Raw genomic sequence first — 18378 nt, forward strand, 5'->3', positions numbered from 1 at the left:
CGGACACCTCGGCGCTAACACCGCGCGCGGGGAGCGAGGCATCGGGCCGGAGGTGTCGGGGAGCGAGCTGGAGCTGGAGCTCTGGGGCGGCGGGTGCGCCGCCGATTCGCCGGAGACGCCGATGACGAACAGCCGCGTGGCATGGCTGCTGTGCCTAATCAACAGAGCAAAAAAAAGAAAGAGTACTCACAGCACAGCAAAAAAAAAATGGCTGCTGTATTGTTAGTACTTACCAAATTACTGTCAGATCCACCAAAAATGTGTTTTTACATTTCGTTTGTCTGGTATATTGTATGGATATTGATCTTTTGTAAAAAAAAATAAGGGAAAGTCATCCGCCTTTGATCTATTGTAAACTTGATCGAAAATAAAACTATCTGACTTTGTGAAAAATAACACACTTTACATTTTGAAACGGATGGAGTACTAAAAGTCATGTTGAAGTGTACGTTTAGGGCGTGTTTGACAATCCAGTCCAGCTTCCAGCGTCAATTTTTAACCATAAAAGACTGGAGTTGAAAACCATTCGGCAGGAGAGATTCTCACTCAATCGCCGCTCAGACTGACATCCTATTTCCTTCAATGTGGCTCATCTCTGGCTGAAGAGCTAGCACAGTGGGGAACGTGCTCCAATGGTCGGGGATGTCGGGGACGAGCTCGGATGCCCAGGGAGGTCGAGGATGTTGGTGAAGTCCTGACACTGGCCGGGAGGGCATCGACGGAGGGTGATGGCGGCGGTATAGAGTGGGTTGCGGTGAATGGGGAGGGAGGTGGCCGGTCTCCACGCCGTCGGGTGCTCATGGCATCTAAGGTCGGGGATGACTAGTGTGGGTGGGAGGAGGAGGGGACAAGTCATTGGCTGGGGTGGTGCGCTCGAACCAGTACCAAGACATGATTCACTTGGCGGTGGCAATATCCCACCCCGCGATATCCCAACTCTAGCTCCTCGTGAAAATGGGAGATCTAGATGGCCAGCTTCCCTAACTCCCTCGAACTTGCACTATGCTGGCAGCCAACTTCTTCATCTTCACTTCGCGACCGTGGAGTTGGAGGAGTTGACAGCTCGGGATCTACCGAACAAGGCCCTATTTTCTACCTAGATATCCCGCAAGGCAAGGGAAGAGCTTGACCTTCTCTTTTAGTAGCTGTAAGCAATTTTTTTAAAAAAGGAGGATGACCCCCCGGCCTCTGCATCTGGGAGATGCATGCGGTTATTTTATTGATTATTCTCAAAGACCTTACAAAGTAGAACAACAATATGCTTGAATCCACCATCTTGGCAACATCTGCCGCTACTCCTATCCAAATGATGAAGGGGTGCAAGCTGAGCCGCATACCCAGACCTCTCACCTAAGCCTAACATCTAAAGTCAGAGGTCCCGACCGAGTCATCTGGCGGGTCCGGGGCTCAAACCAGTCCAACACACTCACATGTGTCGTCGCCGTCATCTTCCACTAGTCCATCTTCAGAGCAGATTGAGGTGACAACCTTGGCAGGTCCTCCGCCATCGACGCCACCACGACGCCAAAACGACGATCTCCACCTACGCGAGCCTTGGCAGGTCCTCCGCCATTGACGCCACCACGCAGCCAGACGACGACCTCCACCTACGCGAGTCCATCTCCAAGCAACAAACGTAAATCCATGCTAGGATAGGGCCGCACCACCGCCGTCGCCCACCACCCACAAAGCGCCACCCAACCCCAAGGTTCCCAAAGCGGCGCCTTCAAGAAGGGAACGGTGTCGTGAGCGCTGCCGCCGCCCAACAATGTTAGGGCTTTCGCCCGGGAGACCTAGGGGAAGGGGAAGTGAAGAGATCAGTCCATACCGACGCCTCCAAGGAGGGTAACAGTGCCATTAGGCGTCGCCGTTGGTGCGGCTGGCCAGGTATTTCGCTCGAACTAGATCCCTGCCACCAACAGCGCCTCATGTACAGAATCGGCGACCAAGAGGAAGCGTGGCCTGACCAGGTTGGCCTGCACGCCAAATAAGGGAGGAGGAGAGGCGCCAGATCGCGCGCACCGACCGCCACCGGCCACCAACGACCACCGGATCCCGCCGCCCGCGCGGCCGGGACACCAGATCCACCGCCCGCACGGCTGCTAGCCGGCCGTGCCTTGTCAATGGAGCCGCCACTGCAGATCCGGGGTTCCCCACGCAGAGGCAGGGCAACCAAGGCCCCGCCGCCACCATCCTTGGCGCCACGGGCTTGCTCGGCGGCTGCCTCAGACGGTGGCGAGGAAGGGAAGGAGGGGGGTGAGGAGGAGGGGCGGCTAGGGTTGGGAGGAGGGGCGGCTGGCGTGAAGAGTTGGAAACTTCGCGTTTGAATGATGAATCCTTTCACATATTCATGATGTCACATTCAAATCGAGGCAGAGTCATCTATGAAGTCTTTCTACTAGTGTAACGGAATTGTGTATTTGTGGGTCAAGGGGTCCAAATTCCACATGATCATGGAGATAACCCCCGACGATTAAAGAGGGACTGGCCCTAGCGTCATAGTGAATCAGTGAGGCGCAACAGAAGTCAAACTCAAGGAAGTGATCATCAAGATCAAGAGTCTTGTGGTTGTATGCCCGACTCATGGCTGCTCCGTCAATGTGGATTGGGATGCTCTGTCTCGGCGTGGTGGGGTGCTCCCAGTCAAGGTGGCTTTCTGGTCGGCAGTGCGACAGTGACAGGGCGCCATATCTGGCCATGTAATAGGTTGGTTCAATGCTTGGCAACTTCGATGGCCATGTACAACGTTGTTGATACAAGGTGTGATTCTCTCTCTTGTGAGAGAGGTTGTTTCCAAAGTTGGAGCCACCTAATCCTCGACGTGTCTCGCCGATTGTTTGCATAGGCTGTGTGGGTAGATCATTCGTCCATCTATCTATGCATCCAAGTTCGCCTCCACTATTGTTCCGGGTTTGATAAAAGATCCACGATGAAGGCCCGTTGTTGGCCATTTGTAGTAAAATCAAGGCCGCTTGCTCGGGGAGAGGTAATGACTCGACAAAGTTCCTCCTCTTCAATGGTGTGTGGTCTTTATGGGTAGCCAGATCGGCTAGGTGCCTTGCCTTATGGGCATGATGTACCAGTTCCTTTTTTTTTCAAAAATTAAATGGGCAATTATCTTCTTCTTATTTGATGGATATACCCACGAATCCCAAATGAAAAGAGTGAAGGGAGAAGTCCATGGTGTGGTTTCACTACAAAAAGGAATCCATAGTGTGGTTTCATCACAAAAAGCTTGCATGCCCATGGATAGAAAGGATATAATTATTTGATGTTGTTCTTGACCGGTGCCGCCATTGTCGGTATCATGCTACCTCATCTACTTCACAAGGTAACTTGTACAACTAAATTCCAGAGAAATTAGTTAGAATTTCCTGAAAAAAACAGTTTAGAGTTCATTTAATTTTTTTTTAAATAATTCATTTAAACGAAGTAGAAATTGACTAGAATTTGTACAGGTCACCTACAAAGTGGTGTGTGCACGTGCACATAATGAGTGTAACAGCGTTGGCATTTTTTTCTAGACTAGAACTTCCAAAATTTTAGAAGCTTCAGTTCAAATAAATTTGTTTTGCACAGAACCAGTGTAGCAGCGTTGGCATTTTTTCTCTTTCTAGATGAGAACTTTTGAAAAATTTAGAACCTTCAATTCAAATAATATAGAACGGAGGAGTAATTAAGAACCAGCAAAAGAATACAAGCAGTGATAAACAAGCCAGCATTTTAACAGATGTTATTTATTTATTTTTAATCTGAGCATTTTAACAGATGTGTTGAACAAAAAGGAAAATAAAGCCGATGCAACAGATGGAAAACAAAAGAGGAAAGCAATGAGAGACATGTATTTCTTAGATGGGCCGGGCTCTGTTTATTCTCCAGCGCAACTTCACGGGCCGAGCCACGAGTCCTTCTCGTCTCCCACTGGAAGCGCTGCGCTGCAGCGTTGCTTGCCAGTTGCCACACATTAGTCCCACCTCGGAAGTTTACGTCGCGCAGAACCAGTTTATAAGGCGAGGCGCTGCCAACGGTAGCACGACCTTACTTGAACAGGATCTGTTCTATAGGCTCGTACCGCTGCATCCTTTACCAATAAGGAGGCAAGCACTTCAGTCTGGTTGATGCATTCTGACCACTGGGCCAGAGCGTGATTAACGGTCAGGATTCGTCTGATGGATGGATCCGACGGCTGTAGAGGATCGTTCCTTCCAGTCTCACACCTGGGCAGGGTGGCCCAGTGGTTGCCTGACAGACTCAAAAAATTCTTTTTATTTTTTTGCCTACAGAATTTCCTTCTATGTATTATATCAGAAATAATCTGCAGTTATATTTTTGAACTTCTTTAAACTCAAAAATCTATTTACAGTCACACATCTGATTCATTTTTTAGCTTTTCCAAACACATAATCTATTTGGTAATCATATAGCTGAAAGTTATCAGTGATTCACTTCATGATACAGCAAGGACATTCCGTAGAGCCAGACAAGTGGTTCATGATACAGCAAGAACAGTCAGTAGAGCCAGGTTCCTTCTATATCTCAGAGACTTAAGATGTGTGTTGAGTGTTATCGTTGCCCCAGAAAAATAAAACACAGCGAGTTTAATCATCACACTGACATCATTATCTCTTTGCACAAGAAACTCTCAAGTACAGCACCCAGCATCATCAGTATTACTCCCTCCGTTCCTAAATAATTGTCTTTTTAAAGATTTCAAATGGACTACATATACGGATGTATATAGACATATTCTAGAGTGTAGATTCACTCATTTTGCTCCGTATGTAGTCACTTGTTGAAATCTCTAGAAAGACAAATATTTAGGAACGGAGGGAGTACATATGAATATATGACACCACCACCAGCGATCGGTGGATGCCAAACTTTGTTTGAGCTTTCACCACTCAAGTTCTTTCATCAGTTAGGAAGTAGCTCCAGCGGCACCTGACGGGTACAATTAATAACCTCTTGTAAGTTGAAAATAAGAAGATGGCATGGTCATAGCACATACTACACATATGGGGACAGTCAAAGGATCGGCTTAATCGCTCGCTGTGAAGGGGCACCTAAGATGGTGATCACCTTACCGAAGCGCCCCAGGGTAAGCTGTGCCCATCTGCTGACCTCCGGCGCAGCACGCTAGATGCCATGATCCTGGATGGGAAACATACCAGCCGCGACCTGAGCAATGCAGACCGTCTTGAGATGATCATGGTGACGCATGTGGGAGACCCATGTATACGAACATCATCGCTCCCACCGCCCTCGAGGTTCAGATATACCATCTGCATTTCAAAGTTTGAGATCAGTCGGTCCAAGTACAGGTCTTTCCTGAAGAATGATGCAATGATGCAGCAGCAGTATACTTGAGATCCATGTATCTGTTTATCTGAACTGACAAAATGGCACTCACATCCAAATACAACGTCTCCAGTCGGGGCAAATATCCAAGCAGCGGGCAAGTTGAAGAATTCTGTTGTCGGCGTTTGGCTGCCTAGAGAAGACAGTTAATTGACAGGTCATGTGCCTCAAATGCATAAACGTGCCATGTGGTCTTGTTGTCAGATTTTGCAACTGAAACATGACAAGGACAAATAAAATGACTTTAAAACCCAGTTTCAAGAACTAAAATGTACGCAAACAAAAATGAATGAATAAATAAATACACCAGGTAACCTGTTCATATCAACTATATAAGCTTGCACAGTTAGTACCTTCACTGGCAAAATGCTCGGAACTAAAGTGAATACAGGGGCCAGTCCTTTGCTGCCTCTGAACATTATCGTAGCCTTCTCTAATTTGGAGCACCCATGAAGTACTATAGGGATCTCTTGTCCTTCCCACTCAAAATGCGCAAAGATCAGCAGCATGAAACTCAACCATCTCAACATTCATTCTGTCAATTAGTAAATGTCGAAGTTTGTCAAGTACTCAAGTTAGCGTGGTATACTTAAATTGCTGAACAGTTTGCTAGAAAGTCTTCTGAGTACTTTAAAGCCATATATACCTGAGTGTAGCTTTATAGAAACAGCAGCGAGAAACAAGAAATACACACAGGATCTGCCTTGAACACCCGAGGCTTCAAGACGAAAGTGATGGACATGAACTTCTTCAAATGGCGAATAAGTTTCTTCGGGTCAAAAACTATGATCATTGCTTTGTTTTTGATGAAGCGGCAAAGCCAATCCACCTGTCAAGACGATCAAAGTCCTCTTTGTGCAAGCCACACCTGATGCATAACTTATCAATACCTACCACACTATGCCATTGAATAACCCAATTTACAGCCTCAAGGCACTTAGCTCGTTTTACTTTGAGAAAATCATCAATGGGTTGTTCATCGGTGTGATAATCCAGATCACCGGGGCCATAAAAACACAGATTACAGTGGAACGTCCAGAGCATTTTTCCAACTTCAACAGGCTGAATCTCCCGCGACAAGAAAGAGCCTGAATTTTTAGTCGGGCTGAACTTTAACTAAAACTAACTGGTAGGCAAACGATAGCCACTAATTACTGAAATAAAAACACACAATGACCTGAAAGTGCGTACAAGAGAAATCAGACCAGATGCAGATTGCAACTTTTTGTAGTGTGGTTTCAATGGGTGTTTTGTAGCCTTCTTTGCAACATTTTGTAGTGTAGTTTCAAATGGGTGTTTTGTAGTGGTGCCAAGTACACGTGGAGTGTAGTCTATTGTTCATTTCGGTGCAATTCTGTTACTACTTTCACTTTATCATTAACGTACTTCTTGGATTTTGCAACTTAGCAGTAGGGGTTGTGTGCCTGACCCTGTTCATTTGGGCTATTTGGGAAACGAGGAGTGAAGCATGTTATTGAGGTATTCTTCCAATAGATCCTACTATGAGTCTATGAGCTGGCTTCTTGAAGAACGAACACAGGAAACACATTCGGCGGGCGGCCCTGCAAGCTGTCCCCGGTGGCGTCTGAAGATTTCTCTAGCCAGCACGGCTGCAGTAGGCCGGTGGTCAGAAGACCGGAAGCAGGCTGAGGGCGTCACCGCGTCAGGATGTATGTATGTCTGCGGTGTCCTGATGAAGCCTTTAGTTTGCCGGTTTTCTTAGTGTCGATTTTTGGCGGTGCGTCTGGCGCTGTCAGTTCACGGCTTGTGCAGTCTGATTTGAAGGCTGGAAACCAAATGTGGTGTTACCGTCTTACCGAAGCCGAAACGATTTCAGTAACAAAAATAGGTGGCTGTTGCGCCTTTTATCCAAAGAAGTGTGTGGTGTAGAGGCTCATTCGGCAGCAAGTAATTTAACGATTTTCCTTTCTCCAACAACTCAAGCAAGTCGATAGGTGCCCTCCCTGTTGGTGTAGCAAACAACTTGAGCAATAAACCTTAAAAGTGAGGCTCACTGAAAAAGTAAAAGACATGAATTGGACCATAATCTAAGCTCCCTGCCCCTGCCCCCAAAGCCATAAAACACCAGTTTCTTTTGTTTGCCCCAGAGGTTCAGATCCGTGGAGATCACCATAGGAATCACATCAAGGACTAATTTTCACGCACTGGTTAGATCCTTAGGGTAACAGTGAAATGCTTAAGCAAATATTTTTTACCTCCTGCTGTGAAGAGGGACTGGCGGAATGGCAGTTACCCAGGAAGGTTCTCCATCCGGAAGGACGGCTCATCGCCGACGCCGTGGCGGTGCTCCGCCGCCGCATCGTCCATGGGCTACAGGGAGGGAGGAGCGGCGGGTTAAGGGGGAAAGAGATTTCACAATCGATTGATCCACCCAGGAACGCCCATGCTGCTGCTTACTTGCTGGGCTAGAGGAGAGGGAGGAGGAGGAGCTACTTCGCCGTCATCTTCTCCTGCTCCGGTCATATTGCTGCTGCAAGATCGGCGGAGCTCCCTGAGCGAATTTTTTTCATTATTGATGAAGTCGAAAAGGAAAGCAACGGCAGAGACGGGTATTTCTTAGATGGGCTGGGTTGCGTTTATTCTCCAGCCCAACTTCACGGGCCGAGACATCCACCAGGAGGAGGCGCTGCGCTGCAGCCCGCAGCGTTGCTTGCCATAAATTAGTCCCACCTCGGAAGTTTACGGTGAGCGGAACCAGTTTATAAGGCGCGGCGCTGCAGTTGGTAGCATGACCTTACTTGAACAGGATCTGTTCTATAGGCTCATACCGCTGCATCCTTTACCAATAAGGAGGCAAGCACTTCAGTCTGGTTGATGCACTCTGACCACTGGGCCAGAGCGTGATTAACGGCCAAGATGCATCTGATGGATGGATGGATCCGACGGCTGTAGAGGATCGTTCCTTCCAGGGCTCTCTGGCCTTTGCAGGGGTGGCCCAGTGGTTGTCTGACAGACACAAAAGAACTTTTTTTCCCACATAATTTTCTGTCTATACAATCGGAAATAAACTGCAATATTTTTTGATCTTCTTTAACCCCATATACTGTTAGTGGCAGTATAACAATACTGTTAGTGGCAGTCAGTAGAGCCAGGTTCCTTATACATATCAGAGACATAAGATGTGTGTTGAGTGTTATCATTGCCCCAGAAAAATAAAACACAGCGAGTTTAACCATCACACTGACATCATTATCTCTTTGCACAACAAACTCTCAAGAAACCCGGCGAACTGGCTTACAGCACCCACCATCAGTATTACATGATGCCACCATCTGCGCTCGATCGACCCCAACCGACCCCAAACTTTGTTATAATGTTCACCACTCAAGTTCTGTCAGCAGTCAGTAGTAGCTTCAGCGGCACCTGACAGGGACAAATAATGACCTCTTGTAAGCAAAATAATAATTAAAAAAAGGCATGGTCACAGCACACAGTACATAGATGGGGGACAGTCAAAGGATCGGCCTACTCGCTCACTGTGAAGGGGCACCTGAGACTCTGATCACCTTATATGGAAGCGGCACCTGTGGCAGTCAGTAGAGCCAGGTTCCTTATACATATCAGAGACATAAGATGTGTGTTGAGTGTTATCATTGCCCCAGAAAAATAAAACACAGCGAGTTTAACCATCACACTGACATCATTATCTCTTTGCACAACAAACTCTCAAGAAACCCGGCGAACTGGCTTACAGCACCCACCATCAGTATTACATGATGCCACCATCTGCGCTCGATCGACCCCAACCGACCCCAAACTTTGTTATAATGTTCACCACTCAAGTTCTGTCAGCAGTCAGTAGTAGCTTCAGCGGCACCTGACAGGGACAAATAATGACCTCTTGTAAGCAAAATAATAATTAAAAAAAGGCATGGTCACAGCACACAGTACATAGATGGGGGACAGTCAAAGGATCGGCCTACTCGCTCACTGTGAAGGGGCACCTGAGACTCTGATCACCTTATATGGAAGCGCTCCGAGGTAGCTGTGCCCATCTGCTTATAAGAATATTTGGGAAGCGTTAAACCCTTTTCTCGGACCGCACTTATATTTATACTGATGTTGCCGTGGCTTACAAGCAGATCGACTGAGAGACCAATCGGGAATACATAAGGAGTCGGTAACGAGGGAGAGAAACAGAAGAAGAGATAGAACAGGATTCTAGTTCAAACAACTAGTCCTATCTCATTACAATGTATTCTAACACTCCCCCTCAATCTAAACCTAAGGAACTCCAAGGTTGAGATTGTTCTTGAATTCCTCGAGCCTTCTCATAGTAAGTGGTTTTGTAAAGCCATCAGCTAGTTGATCACCAGTAGGAATAAACCTTATGTCGAGTAACTTGCGTGTCACTCTTTCTCTGACAAAATGAAAATCAACTTCAATATGCTTTGTGCGTGCATGATAAACAGGATTAGCTGAAAGGTAGGTTGCACCAAGATTATCACACCATAACCTAGCAGCTCGTGGAGTCTTAATTCCAAGCTCATAAAGTAATGTTTGAATCCACATCACTTCAGCTGTAGCATTTGCTAGAGCTTTATATTCAGCCTCAGTGCTAGATCTTGAGACTGTAGCCTGTTTTCTCGTACTCCATGATATAAGATTTGTTTCCAGGAACACAGCAAATCCACCTGTGGACCTTCTGTCATCAGCACACCCTGCCCAATCCGCATCAGAATAGGCAGACACAAGCACAGACGGAGACCTGACAATTCTTAGTCCAAGCTCACCTGAAAATCTGAGATACCTCACAATCCTCTTAACTGCAGTCCAATGAACAGTAGTGGGTGCATGTAAATACTGACACACTTTATTCACAGAATAAGAAATATCTGGACGTGTAAGAGTTAAGTATTGTAGTGCTCCTACAACACTTCTATAGTTTGTTGCATCCTCATGTCCAAGAGCTTCTCCACTATCAATGGTGAGTTTTTCTGAAGTTGAAATTGGTGTACTTACAGGATTGCAATTCTCCAATCCCACTCTTTTGAGAATGTCATTAGCATATTTTTCCTGTGATAAAAGTATACCATCCCTCACCTTTTTAACCTCTATACCAAGAAAATAATGTAGATCTCCCAAATCCTTGAGAGCAAACTCCATCTTTAAATCCTTGAGCAAACAAGTAGTGGCATCTGAACTTGAACTGGCAACAATTATATCATCAACATATACAAGAACAAATATAGTGACATTGCCTTTATTGTAGAGAAATAACGAGGTATCAGCCTTTGATGGTGTAAACCCAAGTCGTTGTAACTGTGTGCTCAACCTTGAGTACCAGGCTCTTGGGGCCTGTTTCAATCCATATAAGGCTTTACCTAACTTGCAAATATAATGAGGTGTGCTTACGTTCTCATAACCTGGTGGTTGCCGCATGAAAACCTCTTCTTTCAGAACACCATGAAGAAACGCGTTCTGAACATCTAGCTGCCTTAGACTCCACCCTCTGGAAACAGCAATGGATAATACAAGTTGAATGGTAGCTGCCTTAACAACCGGGCTGAAGGTATCTTCATAATCAATACCAAACCTTTGTTTAAAACCTTTTGCAACTAATCTGGCCTTATATCTATCGATGCTTCCATCAGACTTTCTTTTAATCTTATACACCCATTTGCAATCTATGACATTTTTGCCTTTTTTTGGTGGTACCAGACGCCATGTTTTATTTTTCATGAGTGCCTCATATTCATTATCCATAGCTTCTTTCCAATCTTTACTAGTCAGTGCATCATGTAAATGTGTTGGTTCACCCATACTAGTAAGAAAAGCACGTTTGATATTATCATACCTTATGGTGCCATCTTTGTACTCTTTTGCTTTGACAATGCCAGACTGGGATCTAGTATGGCGACGTGGAAGTTCTGGCGCAGGAGCTGATGCACGAACCTGAGTAGTTTCTGGCACAGAAGATTCTGGGGTGGCTGGTTCTGCAGTAAAAACAGTGGCCACAGAAGATCCTGCAGTACAATGTGCACCACCCGGCTCCTGATCCAATGCTCCAGAAATCCGCCTCGTAATCCCCGAGCCAGCCAGAGGCCGCCCTGTGGCGTCATCAGCGCCTGGTCGCCCGGTCAGGCGGGATGTGACGGTTGCACCAAATTCCGTGCCAGACTCCACGCGCACGGCTCGGACGGGCACTGACCCGTCTCGCGCAGCCGCGGCATCCACCGATTGGCGTGGGCTTCCACTGGCTGGGCTGGCGGGCCCCGTGCTGTTGAGGCTGTCAGCCACCGCTGCATGTGCCAAGCTAGGCTCCTCCTGGGCCCGCATATCTGCCTCGTTGGATCATGCGCTGATTCGGCCGCTGCTGTCGCCTGAATCAGCCTGGGATCCTGCGCTGATCCTGCCGCTGCTGTCGCCTGAATCAGCCTGGGATCGGGTGCTTGTTTTTTCTGCATGCCCTTGCATAAAATGACGTCCGGAAACTGCACACTCATCATCAAAGTTAAAATTTTCTTTGGAACTAGTCAAATGATCAGCACTATTTAACTCGCCCCCGTGATCTGAACTAGGCATATAATCAGGAAGAAGTGCAATTTCTGCACGAAGCAAAGCTCCGGCATTTGGATGAAGTTTTGCAAAAGGAAACACTGTTTCATCAAATATAACATCTCGAGAAATATATATGCGTCCAGTGGAAATCTCAAGACACTTGTACCCTTTATGAAGATTACTGTAGCCAAGAAAAACGCATTGAGTGGAACGAAATTCAAGTTTGTGGCGATTGTATGGACGGAGATTAGGATAGCAAGCACACCCAAAAATTCTTAGAGAATTGTAATCGGGTTTATGATGAAACAATTTTTCTAAGGGAGTAATATTGCCAATGACTTTGGTAGGAAGGCGATTGATAAGATAGGTTGCAGCAATAAAAGCTTCATCCCAATATTTTAGTGGCATTGATGCATGGGCTAAAAGAGATAGGCCTACTTCAACAATGTGACGATGTTTACGCTCGGCAGAGCCATTCTGTTGATGAGCATGAGGACATGAGACATGATGAGCAATTCCAATATTGCGAAAGAAGGAGTTGAGTTTCTCGTACTCCCCTCCCCAGTCACTTTGGACTGCGAGAATTTTTCTGTCAAACTGACGTTCAACAAGCTTATGAAATTCTTGAAAAATAGAAAGAACTTCATATTTAAACTTAAGCAAATATATCCAAGTAAACTTGCTAAAGTCATCAATAAAACTGACATAATATTTTTTTCTGCCAAATGAATCTCTTGCATGACCCCATACATCACTAAAGATAAGTTCCAACGGAGCATGAGACACACTATTTGACCTAGGATAAGGAAGTTGGTGACTCTTTGCACATTGACAAGCATCACACACAGACTCAATATTAGAACTAGATGACAATGCAAGATTGCCTTTATTCACTACTTGCTTGACTATGACCGAAGAAGGATGTCCTAATCTTTGATGCCATCTTGCCAAGGAGGGCTTGACGACGGAGTAGACTTGACGACGACGCTTTCGACTAAATGCTTCGGATGTAATGGGATACAAGCCTCCAATGCATCTACCGTGGTGAATGAGCTCCCTCGTTGCCCGGTCCTTTATGAAAAAATATGTGGGATGAGTTTCAAAGAAGACATTGTTATCGAAAGTTAAACGAGACATAGATGCAAGGTTTTTATCGGCTTGTGGAACATGAAAAACATCTTTTAGAACAAGATCACGTTTAAGATTAGGGGAATTAATAGATGCTTGACCAATATGACAAATATCCATACCTCCACCGCTTGCGGTGTGAATCTGATCCTTGCCAAAGTACTTCTCCCTCATGGATAGCTTCTCAAGTTCATTGGTGACATGATCGGTGGCTCCTGAGTCGGCGTACCAAATGGTAGCATCTCCTCCTTGCTCCGGATTGCTGCTGCAACAAGACGAGCGTCCGGAACAAAGTCCTCATCATAACGATGCCAACAGTCCATGACTTCATGGCCTGCCTTTTTGCAAAGTTGACACCGAACGCGACCATTGGAGGAGGACCCAGAGGAGGCGTGATTGGTGCTGTAGCCGCCCCCTCCAGATCGTGAGTTGTTGTTGTAGTTGCCTCCGTTTGGGCGTGGGCCTTGGCTGTTGCCGCGGCCACGCCCGCCGCTGCTGTGGCCGCGACTCTTGCCCCCCTGGTGATCGCGCCCACGAGCAGACCCGCGACCACGAGAGGCGGCATTAGCTGAAGACTGCCGCACATTCATCCCGTGAAGAAGATGCAGGCGCGCGTCAAAGCTCAGCAATTGGGTATTCAGCTCCTGGACGGTCACGGGCTGCACGCGCGCAGCAAGGGCCGACATGACCGGGTTGTAGTCGAGGTCGAGGCCGGCCAGAACTTGGGAAACAATCTCGCCGCTTGTCATTGTCGTTCCAGTGCATGCGATCTCATCTGAGAGCGCCTTGATCTTGGCCAAATATTCTGCCATAGTCAGGTTTCTTTTTTTCAGGTTGGTGAGCTCAATCCTTGTGTTTATGGCTTGAGCTTGATTTTGGGCAGCAAACATGGCATGGATCGCTGCCCATACCTCTGCCGGTGTCTGAAGGGTGACCACCTGCGCAAGAATCTCGCGAGACAACGAACCCATCAGAAAACCTTGGACTTGCTGCTGTTGTGCATACCAGAGGACGCGGGCGAAGTTCGCAATCTGCTCCTCCTTGCCATCGTTGGTGATGGTGAGTGTCTCCGGCGGCGCTTGGCTCTCCGGATCGAGGTGGTGGCCCATCTGCGCGCCCTTGATTTGGGGCAGCACAATGGCCTTCCACATGAGGTAGTTCTGCCTCGTGAGCTTCTCCTGGGGTGGGGTTCCAATGGACATAGGATAGGATGAGGTGGAGGAGGAGGGTGCGAAGGTGGAGGCTGATGCCATGGATGTGGAGAGGGCACCTATGGTGCTGGCTTGGGTGAAAGCGGTGGTCATGGCGAGGGTTGTGCAGGAGGGCTAATACTAGATGCGATCCTCTTTCGATCTCTGAGAAGAAGATGCTCTGATTACCATATAATAATATTTGGGAAGCGTTAAACCCTTTTCTCGGGCCGCACTTATATTTATACTGATGTTGCCGTGGCTTACAAGCAGATCGACCGAGAGACCAATCGGGAATACATAAGGAGTCGGTAACGAGGGAGAGAAACAGAAGAAGAGATAGAACAGGATTCTAGTTCAAACAACTAGTCCTATCTCATTACAATGTATTCTAACACTGCTGACCTCCCGGGCAGCACACTCGACGCCATTATCCTGGATGGGAAACATACTGGCCGCGACCCTTGGCTGTATTTTCATGTGCTCAAGAACACAAAGCATTCTGCAAGATACAGCAACCCAGCTTGACCTGAGCAATGTAGCACCGAAACCCGCTCATGTGGACCGTCTTGAGATGATCATGGTAACACATATGGGAGCCTTTCCCCCTCCACCACCTCATCACTCCCAAGTCCCAACGTCGTCAAGGTTCAGATATACCATCTACATTTCAAAGTTTGCGATCAGTCGGAGCAACTAGTCCAAGTACAGGTCTTTCCTGAAGATGCAATCATGCAGCAGCACTGCAGCAGTATACTTGAGATCCATGTATTTGTGTATCTAAACTAATAAAATGGCACTCACATCCAAATGCGACGTCTCTAGTCAGGGCGCAACAACACCCAAGCAGCGGGCAAGCTGAAGAACTTCATTATCAACATTTGGCTGTCTAGAGAAGACAGTTAATTGGACAAACTCAGATGCCTCAAATGTATAAACATGCCATGTGGTTTCGTTGTCAGCTTCTGCAACAGAAACATGACAAGGACAAATAACATGACATTAAAACCCAGCATCAGGAACTATAATGTACGCAAGCAAGAATGAATAAATAAATAAACACCAGCTAGCCTGTTCATATCCATGTATATAAGATTGCACATTTAATATCTTCACTGGCAAAATACTTGGAACTAATTGTAATCTTCGCTGCCTGAAACAGTTAGTGAATACACATGCCAGTCCTTTGCTGCCTTTAAACATTACTGTAGCCTTATATAATTTTGAGCAACCATGAAGTACTATAAGGATCTCTTGTCTTTCGTACTCAAAATGAGCAAGATCAGCAAAATGAAACTCAACCATCTCGACATTCATTCCATCAATTAGTAAATGTTGAAGCTCGTCAAGTTGGTGTGGTATGCTTGAATTAGTTACTCCTTCTGATCCATATTATTTGTCGCTGCTTTAGTACAACTTTCCTAGCAAGCCTGGAAAGTTTGCTCGTCAACCATCTTGACACCAAATCACTTGGCGATCTCTATGTCCTCAAGTGCCGAACAGTTTGCTAACGAGCCTGGAAAGTCTCCAGATATCTGAACACATTCTGAGTATTGTAAAGCCACATATACCGGGGTGTGGCTTTATAGTAACAATAGTGAGAGACAAGGACTGCACACAAGAGCTGCCTTGAACACCCAAGGCCTCAAGAGGAAAGTGATGAACTTCTTCGGATGGCGAATAAATTTTCTTCTGGCCAAAAACTAAGATCTTTGCTTTCGATGAAGCGGCAAAGTGGATTCACCTGTCAAGATTATCAAAGTCCTCTTTGTGCAAGCCACACCTGATGCAGAACTTACCGATCCCTATCCCACTGAATAACCCAATTTACAGCCTCAAGGAACTTAGCTCGTTTTATTTTGAGAAGATCATCAATGTATCGTTCATCAGTTGTAAATCCAGATCACTCGGGCCATAAAAACACAGATTACAGTTTCAAGAAATTTATAGCCTCACAGCCTCTTTAAGTGGAATCAGTGACATCACAACAGGTTGAATCTCCTGTGACAAGAAACTGTTGGTTTTGATCTGACGGCTTAAACAGGCCCGTTAGATCTATTAGTCTAACAGAAGAAGAAGAAAAAAAGATGAAGGGATAACGATAAGTGAAGGGGTCCACGTACCAACGTACGTGAGCCTCGATCAGAACTAACGCGCCCTGATCGGGGGCGCCCAAACACCAACTCAGGTTTTGGGTCCCCTGTCGCCAGCGCCATATTAAAAGGGATACGGGAGAGAGCTGGGCACCTGCGAGATCACAATTCACGTAAGGTTTACTCTCCTACCGATATTCTCTCACCCCATCCGATCAGGGGGAGTGCTGCAGCGACGGGAAGACCTAAGCCAGCCGCCGCCGCTGTCCCTGGGCAGTGCCGGTGGCGCCCTGAAGGAATCAGGACGTCGAGGAGAACCTCTACTTCGACTACATCACCCCTGCATCAAGCCTGCACCAAGCAGGCAATCATGTCCACTGCCGTGACATGTAATGATCCCCTAAACCCTTCTCTGTTCATGCTTTTAGGTGATCTAGATGCAATCAGTTCCTGCTAATGGCATCCCGGAGATGCATAATTTTGCCAACAATGGTATCAGTCGCCAATCTTGGTTGCAATAGATCCCTTTATTGTTGATCAGTAGATCACTATCATGTTTAGATCAATGTCAGGTCTAGGGTTCATGATCTAGATTGAAAGTTTTAGCCCTTGGTTAGCCCAAATATGCATGCTACTGCCTTGTTGCCCTCTGTAGATCATCATGTTTTAAACTAATTTTCTACGGATCAGTACTGCCACCTATGTTCATCAATTTTAATTAATCTAAGTTAAGATCTTATGCTCACCTTCATGTTAAGTTGATTAAAATTGATCATGCTTAAGTACTGTTTCCATATGCGTTAGCAAAATATTGGGCAGAGGGATACACCCAAGTCAACAGTAGCAACCCCTCATGTTTAAGAACCCTAGAATTTATCCCCAATTCGCAAGAACCCTAATTCTGCAATTAGGACTACTTTTCCCCCAAATCAAGTACTAATGCACACGAATTGGAGGAGAATGAGGAGAATCCTCACCAAATGCGCCGCGTAGCCGCCTTTTCCCTTCGGATCCCGCACAGCGCCCACCGCTGCGCGAGGGCGGAGACGCCGCGACGCCGTCGTGCCCTGGCCGACGCGCGGAATGCACCTGCGCCTTGCCGCCGCACTTACGGACGCGCGCGTGTACGGGCCGTCGCCCTGCACGTCGCCGTCGACCCCAACAGCCGCGGTGGCCGGCGCACCCCTCACCCACCGAACGAAGCGCCATCTGCGCGGACGCCGGGGCCACGCTCGACGGAGCAGCGCGCGGGATTCATCCTGCTGCACGCTCCTCCGGCGAGCGCAGCCGCCGCGCCACCGTGGCCGGCGCGCCTCGAGCCGCCATCGAACGCCATCGCCGCTCCCTGTCGAGCGTGAAATGTGGGGGGTTAAGGGGGAAATGTGCTAGGGTTCTGGCCGGGCGGCTGTTTTGTTCCAGCCGCGATCGACGCGGACCGTCGATTCCCATCGGACGGCTGGCAGCAACGCTCGGCTCCGCGCGGGCCTGCGAGCACTTAATGGGCCATTTTCGGCCACGGGCTTCAGCCCAGGTTGCCCAGCGCGTTTTTTTTCTCTTTATGGATTTCGCTGATGGGTTTTTGAGCCGCTGTATAACCGTGGGTATTTTGGGCCATCGCGTTTTTCTGTGTTTTCCAGTGCACTATAAGTTAATATCTTTTATGTTTTGCACTGTTTAAAACAGAAAATGCCTAAAAATATAATGAACACATTATTATTCTGGGTAAAATTGAACCAACAAGATATTTTGTTCAGAATTTATTATGTGTTTGCATGATGAATTTTTAGACATAAAAAATAATGATAGTTTCTTTTATGTTGATGTTTAAATTCAGAATGAAATGACTCTAATTTTAATTCGGACCAACGTTGTTTTATTATTATGAGTCATCCCCTATGATATTTTAATTCCATGTTTTTTCTCCCCAACGGTGTTTTGACATGGAGTTGAAATTAAATACTTGGCATGTTTGTTTATTTACCAACTTAAGTTTATAATCATGCAAGTTTACTTATGAATTTTTATGATGATTTCAGCTTCCGCTCCATTTCGGTCCGACACGATCGAACCACTTACGGGGAGTAACT

The 18378-nt window shown here is 46.8% G+C and overlaps 1 long non-coding RNA gene, 2 other non-coding genes and 1 pseudogene across 6 annotated transcripts; 2 read left to right on the top strand and 2 right to left on the bottom strand.

The window, feature by feature from the left end:
* The first annotated feature begins 4032 nt into the window (after positions 1-4032).
* LOC119334966 lies at positions 4033-4252 on the top strand. The gene has a single exon (XR_005161664.1). It is a non-coding gene; the product is annotated as a small nucleolar RNA U3 (small nucleolar RNA).
* A 150-nt stretch (positions 4253-4402) lies between these two features.
* LOC119332577 lies at positions 4403-7916 on the bottom strand. Of its 4 annotated transcripts, none has more exons than XR_005161025.1 (7): positions 7777-7916; positions 6310-7689; positions 6005-6226; positions 5712-5893; positions 5411-5571; positions 5080-5282; positions 4403-4941 (listed from the first exon to the last, which is right to left on the bottom strand). It is a non-coding gene; the product is annotated as an uncharacterized LOC119332577 (long non-coding RNA). The 4 variants fall into 4 exon arrangements; XR_005161024.1 differs by having other exon boundaries at positions 4406-4941; positions 6005-7322; positions 7575-7689; XR_005161022.1 differs by having other exon boundaries at positions 4405-4941; positions 5085-5282; positions 6005-7689.
* Positions 7917-8107: 191 nt separating this feature from the next.
* Positions 8108-8335, top strand: LOC119334967. The gene has a single exon (XR_005161665.1). It is a non-coding gene; the product is annotated as a small nucleolar RNA U3 (small nucleolar RNA).
* Positions 8336-14868: 6533 nt separating this feature from the next.
* LOC119333905 lies at positions 14869-17627 on the bottom strand (annotated as a pseudogene).
* Between the last annotated feature and the right edge of the window lie 751 nt (positions 17628-18378).

The sequence above is a fragment of the Triticum dicoccoides genome, chromosome 7A (genome assembly GCF_002162155.2).
Source record: "Triticum dicoccoides isolate Atlit2015 ecotype Zavitan chromosome 7A, WEW_v2.0, whole genome shotgun sequence".
Classification (NCBI taxonomy): domain Eukaryota; kingdom Viridiplantae; phylum Streptophyta; class Magnoliopsida; order Poales; family Poaceae; genus Triticum; species Triticum dicoccoides.